The sequence below is a fragment of the Thunnus thynnus genome, chromosome 1, assembly GCF_963924715.1.
Source record: "Thunnus thynnus chromosome 1, fThuThy2.1, whole genome shotgun sequence".
In the NCBI taxonomy this organism is placed as follows: domain Eukaryota; kingdom Metazoa; phylum Chordata; class Actinopteri; order Scombriformes; family Scombridae; genus Thunnus; species Thunnus thynnus.
Genome location: NC_089517.1, coordinates 2725647 through 2732386, shown reverse-complemented (window position 1 = coordinate 2732386; position 6740 = coordinate 2725647).

The following is a 6740-nucleotide window of genomic DNA, read 5'->3' as shown; positions in this document are numbered from 1 at the left end:
GGACAGTGTGTGTGTGTGGGACTCAGTTAAAATAAACTACAGTGTGTGTGTTTATGATGATGAAGGAACATGTCAGCTGTGCAGCTCATTGATGTGTTTTTAATAGTTTTTGGAAACAACAGAGGCGTAAGAGGAATAATATATATCAGGCTTTGATACACACACTATACTTAGTATGATTAATTCATTGCTAGTTTTGATCTTTAAAATTATTTGTCAACAATAAGATGAATATAAAATAGCAGACTTATCATTTAATAACTGTTAATACCATTCACCAATCACCTCTAATTTGACAGTTGTTGTTTTTTTGATCAAAAAACTAATTGAATGAACTCTTCGTCGTCTCAGATCTTTAACTGAGTATTTTCTGTATTTATATCTATGAATCACTTTGTAAACTTGTTTTTGAAAAGTGCTATTTAAATAAAGGTTATTATCGGTATTATTACTATTATTATTTTCTAACAGCTTGAGTTGATTTCACGTCTCATTTCACCACAGAGAAGAAAAGCTTCACCTGGCTCATTGCTCAATTATCTGACTTCAGTCTGTAGTTTAGCACAGTCGGTGACCTGCATCCATAATGAGCAGAGAGACCCTGGGAGCGGCTCTGTCACCGGCAGCAGCATTACAGAAACCACATCTCTAAAAAAATCAATAGGGATCGAAGGCCCGCGTGGCTGCGGCTGAATGTTCTCAGTAATAGTTTGATCAGAGAGATCGACTGCAGAGCTGAGTTCCTGCTGCATCAGCGATTTTACGCATCGATCCACATCGAACAAAAAAAGGGACGCAGCCATGTCTGTAAATATTTTAACCACAAAGGGAATAATTACTTTGATTTGAAGGCTTCAGTGTGAGTTTAACCAGTAAAAAAAAAACACACACACAGCTGGAATGAAGTCAGTTATTTGTTGTCAATGAGACAAAACAGCAAGAAGTAAAGTGGTAATCAGGCAGCAGCAGGGAAGACTTCTCTGCTGCTTATTATTTGTTATTATTTATGTCTTAATAAACACAGATTTTTAAAAACACAATCCTCAGCAGTCCTCGACTACAAGACTCACTGTTTGTCACTTAGAAAGTAAAATATAAAAGGTAAGAGAGATAAATCTGCAGATACAGAAAGCAAAGAGAAATTTCTGCTTCAACGCATAGAAAAATGAGTACAGTTGATGTGAGGTGTGAATGAGTGTAAACAACAACAACATTAAAGAAATTAACATTCTATTATACACAGATGTTCAGTGTTGTCAGTGAATCTTTTCTCATTTCAGGTATAATTAGAGCTGCATTTAAAAATAAAATATATAACAGAGAACCTTTGAAAAAATGTGCATCCTAAAATAAAGTGGATCAGACATATTTGGGCTCTTAGAGTGTTTGTTTTCTGTGGCTTCAGTTCGGATCATTAGAGTGAGTATATTTGCTCAAAAGATTTGTGTTTATATGAGACATATTGGTTTTGAACTGCCTGTGGGAAGCAGCCTAAGAGTGTCCATTCTTGGTTAAAAGTTCTGTTTTCGATGTCTAGTTTTCTCTTTTTACAGCATGTCATATGAAAATACTTTTCTCGAGCTGAGCTGATACTAAAAGGTGACATGAAAACACTGCAAACCACTGATTGGTCAATCATTCACACATGAGGAAACAACAACACAGATTTATCTTGTTGTTCTTTGTATTTACTGCTAGTTGGATGTAATGAACAAATGAAAAGGAGAAATCTAGAAAGATCAAAAAGATATCCCCTCACTTGGTGTTTTGATGATGGTGGTGGAGAGCGCTGTCTAACACGTCGGTCCAAAATCTCCCATAGTTGTCTCTCAACTGGGTTGAGATCTGGTGACTGTGAAGGTCATAACATATGATTCAAGTCATTTTCATCCTCATCAAACCATTCAGTGACCCCTCGTACTCTATGGATGGGGGTGTTGTCATCCTGGAAGAGAGACCACTCCCATCAGGATAGAAATGTTTCATCACAGGATAAAGGTGATCACTCACAACTACTTTGTATTGATTACTTTCCCTCTAAGGGGACAAGTGGACCCAAACCATGTCATTTTAAAGACTTTTAAAGAATACATAAGATACCACCAGTGGGTGATTTCAGTGTTACTGCAGTTTTTTGCAACAAGTCCTCCAAATTAAATGTAGGTTGTTTGTACTTTGCACTCCAGAACGACTCATAGCAGCGTTTTCTAATATGCCGCCTCTATCGGCAGCAACTGGCAGGATGACATACTGTCATTTGTTGGGTTTCCAAAACTGTTACAAAACACTATTAAAAAATACTGATGTTTTATGGTGTGACAACGCTGTGGTTAAGTTCTGGTTAGGTTTAGGCATAAAACCACTTAGTGAGGGTTAGCAGTTTGGGTTAAAATTAAGTTTTACTACTTCCTTAAAGTTCAGCAACCGTCATCGTCATGGCAACAGTAAAAACCACGACAACTCGTGGTTGGAAACAGGAAGCTATCAGTGGTCTCCTGCAGCGAAGACCACTAAGTCCACTTAGTCCACGTCATCTAAACTGCGTCACTTCTCCAGGTCATAATTACTACGACCTTAATTACTTGGCAACTGAATTTATGACCTATAGTGTCGTTTTCTCGGGAAGACAGACTCAGCCCAATGACAGTTTTTCTGTCACTGTGTGTTTGTCTTTGTGCATCTGATGACAAGGTGCGATGCTTTGTACACCAAACCATCCACCATGACTTTTCCAGCACTATAACATCATGCTCTACCTGTAATGAACGTTACAGCCTCACAGAGACTCTGGTGCGACAATACATGTTTTGTAATTTCTCCCATTCCTGACATCATCCATTTAGCAGCAGTGACATTTCCCTTCACAGTATGATGAAACTGGATTGGTGTGAAGAGAGAGAGAGAAAAAAAGATTGGTTTCAGTTTCACCCAGCTGGATAATATTAACATGGTTTCACAATCTTGTTTACTCTCCAGAAAGAAACATTCATCTAAACCAGACAGCCAGGAGGCCAGAATTATACTGCGACTTATGAATGACAGCAGAACATTTCTGTGTGTTTGTGTGTGTGTGTGTGTGTGTGTGTGTGTGTGTGTGGTGACAGCTGATTGCAGGTTGCATTGCTGGCAGGAACTTCAGAGCTCCACATAGATGCAGCACAGTCACATTTGTTTTTTTTTCTGTTGGTTTGGATTTATGAAGTAATCTTAAAAAAGTTACAACTTTCTTTTACTTTCTCCAAACATTTTTGTTCTTACTTCAAAGGAACACTTCAAATAATTTAGAAAAAAATATTTATAGGAAGAGAATATAACTGAAGTCAGACAAGGCTATAATCGGACAAAGCAAAGCAAAAATACCCCAAATCTTCTTCTAAATATCTCTTATTCTTGTGAAGGATTCTAGGTTAAAGGAAAGAAGCACAGTAACCTTTAAAAGAGACATATTCTGCATATTTCCAGCTCTATATTTATATTCTGGGGCTCTCCTGGAATATCTTCGCATGATTTCCAGTTAAAAACTTCTTATTCATCTTCTACTGGCCATTTATGCAGCACCTCAGTTCAGCCTCTGTCTGAAACAAGCCGTTTTAGCTTAAAGCCCTCCTGCTGATGAGCCCACTCTGTTCTGATTGGCTTCAGGAAGTTTCCTCCGACTCTGGAGGCTACGTAACATAAGTTATGGCTATAACTATCTATGGATCTATTTCAACTTCACTCAGACCGTCACCACGGTCTTCATCTTGAATTATGCCATCCTTCTACCTATCATCAAGACATTATGTCAACAAAGTCTTGACTTCAGGAGGCTTGGCTCACCGTCTATAAGAGCATCCAGGTGAACATGCCTCTTCCTCAGATGCCTCAGCCCGTTCTGAGTGACAAGAGATGGTGACGGTCATCGCACAGCCAGCCCAGGAACTGGCCATACTTCTAGTAGAGTGTGCCACAAGATTACCAGGGACATGAAGGTTCTGCCTGTCGTAAGCATAAGTAGGAACACTAATAAATGCGGCTTACTTACCAAAAGGACAAACCATGTGCAATCCTCAGGGACACAAAGTGACGGACTGATTACAGTGGAGTCCCAAAAACAGTTATGGTACTTACGGACTCAGATGAGGCGAGTAAGACAGCGAGACCAAGCCTCCTAAGATCAGTCACATGACTTTGTTGACATAAGGTCTTGAGGACAGGTAGAAGGATGGCATCATTCAAGGTGAAGACCGTGGTGACGGTCTGAGTGAGGTAGTCGATTTTCCAACAAGTCTTCCAAATTATACGTGCAGATACGAAGTTGCACAAAAACCACTTGGTTAAGTTTAGGGAAAGATGATAGTTTGGGTTGAAATGATCACTCTGTTAAGGTTAGAGAAACGTGTGGTGTGGGTTAAAGTTACTACTTCCTTAAAGTTAGGCCACCTTTGTCATCATGGCTACAATAATAACCACGCGGTTCAGGTTAGAGGACGATCACAGTTAAGCTGTCAGTCGCGGTGTCCTGTGGAAAAAGTCCATCCACCCTCCTCCTCTGAATGAACAAATCTGTCCACATATATATATGTCATCTGAACTGCACAACTCCTCCAGCTCACAATTACTACAGCTGCTAGATGGCAGCTGTCACTCAAACGTTACTATCGGTCATTTTTGGGAGACTGACGTTAATAGCTATTGTGTCATTTTTCTTGGAAGGACAGTCTCAGACTTCTTTTTCTCGTTCTTTATTCCAAATGGAAACTTCTCAAATACATCCGTACATGATCAAACCCAAATCCAATCTGAAATATGTGAGTGGACAACGTGAACAACCTTAGCAACAAAGGCTACGGAACAGAAATCTGGCATCATCACGAGGAGGAAGTAGAGGTAACTTTGCAAATGAAATGTTTAGAGCAGCCTGAAGCCCTGACTTTTGACTTTCAGGGAGCATTTCTACATACGTTCACCTCAGGTTTGGGACCTCTGACCATGTATCATGGCTGACATTGACACTTTCCCAGGCCAGTCAACTCATTTAGAAAATTCCTTAATGAAGAAGAAAAAAAACTTGATTGACAGGTTGATCTGTGAGAGTGCAGAACAGACACTTCACTGCGAGATGTGAGATAGAGCCCTAAATAAAGATTAAAAAAATAACCTTTTTCTAAAACAGAACTTTCAAACCTCTGATGCAAACTGCTGAAATCATTCCAAAATTGAACAAACAAATGAACACGTCACAGCGCTGACAACAAAGTCTTTCTATTTTTGTCTTCTAATCTGTGAGGGGCTCAAAGCGAAACTACAGCAGATTCATTAAGTTGGTTTTAGAACCAAATCTCTCTTTACAGATATGAGACGGTACACTGTGTGTGCCAGCTGGCAGCACAACAAAGTGAATAAGTGTACAGTTTTATGATATGTGACTTGATAATCAGCAAAATCATACAAGCTCTGTGATCTGCCACAAGACATTATTGTTTAAAAATGGAAAATATGTGCACAGTCATTCTTGATAATTAGTTTTAAAACTTGTAAGACAACAGAGAGATTTCACTGCAAAGATTCAAGTTAATCAACTGAAGAAATGCCTGAGAAAGGAAAACTTGTAAAAATCTGTAGATTCATGATTAAAACTGAAGAAAGACAGAGATATGCAGACGCATTATGTTTGTCATATTGATAAATCTGTGTGGTTTTGTTTTGTAAATCTCAATCATTGTGGAACTAGGCACACAAGTCTTATTTCACTCCGACAGTCAGATCAATATGTTGTCTGCTCCACTGGTCTTTACACCTGATAATAAAATAAATGGAAAAGAAGATTATGGTGCATCTGCAGTTTACCGTAGCTGTAAGCGTTCTCTGCTGAGACCATTCGGTACCACAAACAGACTTTGGCTGACATGAGACGTCCAATATTATTTGGTTTTTAGACATTTCTGTATTATTAATACTTAATAAAGTGCCATGTTTGATATGTCAGAGTTTGGTTGATAGTTAGACGACTTTAGTGCCTGTAAGTGTTAATAATCAGCAATAATTAATAATTCTGATTGTGTGTTGGGTTCAAAACAGTTTTACATCAGTCTTGAAGAACATGTGTCTGAAGAACATGACAGCTGCTTCAGTCCATTATTACTCTCTCTATACATGCTGCCGCTTGGTGACATCATCAGAGAGCACAATGTATGTTTCTATAGTTACGCAGATGACACGCAACTGTACATCTCCGCTGAACCAAACGATGCTGCAGCCACAAACTCCATTACTACCTGTCTTTCGGCCCTAAAACAAAAAGAGAAATGCTGTTTAATAATCTGGGGAAATTAACTTTAACTGGATTAAATCTGAGGTTATAAATCAACAACAACATCATTTTTCCAGCTTAGAAACATAGCTGAAGTACGACCATTTATAAATCAAAAAGATGGTGAAAAACTGATCATTCATGCCTTCATTTCAAGCCGCCTTGATTACTGTGATGCACTTTTTACTGGCCTCCCGAAGAAACTAACTGAGACTTCAGCTCATTCAAAACTCTGCAGCTCAGCTTATAACCAGTACCAAGAGGAGAGAACACATTAGTCCAGTTTTAGCTGCTCTGCACTGGCTTCCTGTAACGTTTAGAATGGACTGGGGTTAGGACCAAGCTACATTGCTAACTCCCTTGTTAACTACCTGCCTTCAAGAACACTGCGATCATCTGCTGCTGGTTTATTGGAGATTCTAGCAACAGCTGCAAGAAAATCGAGGAT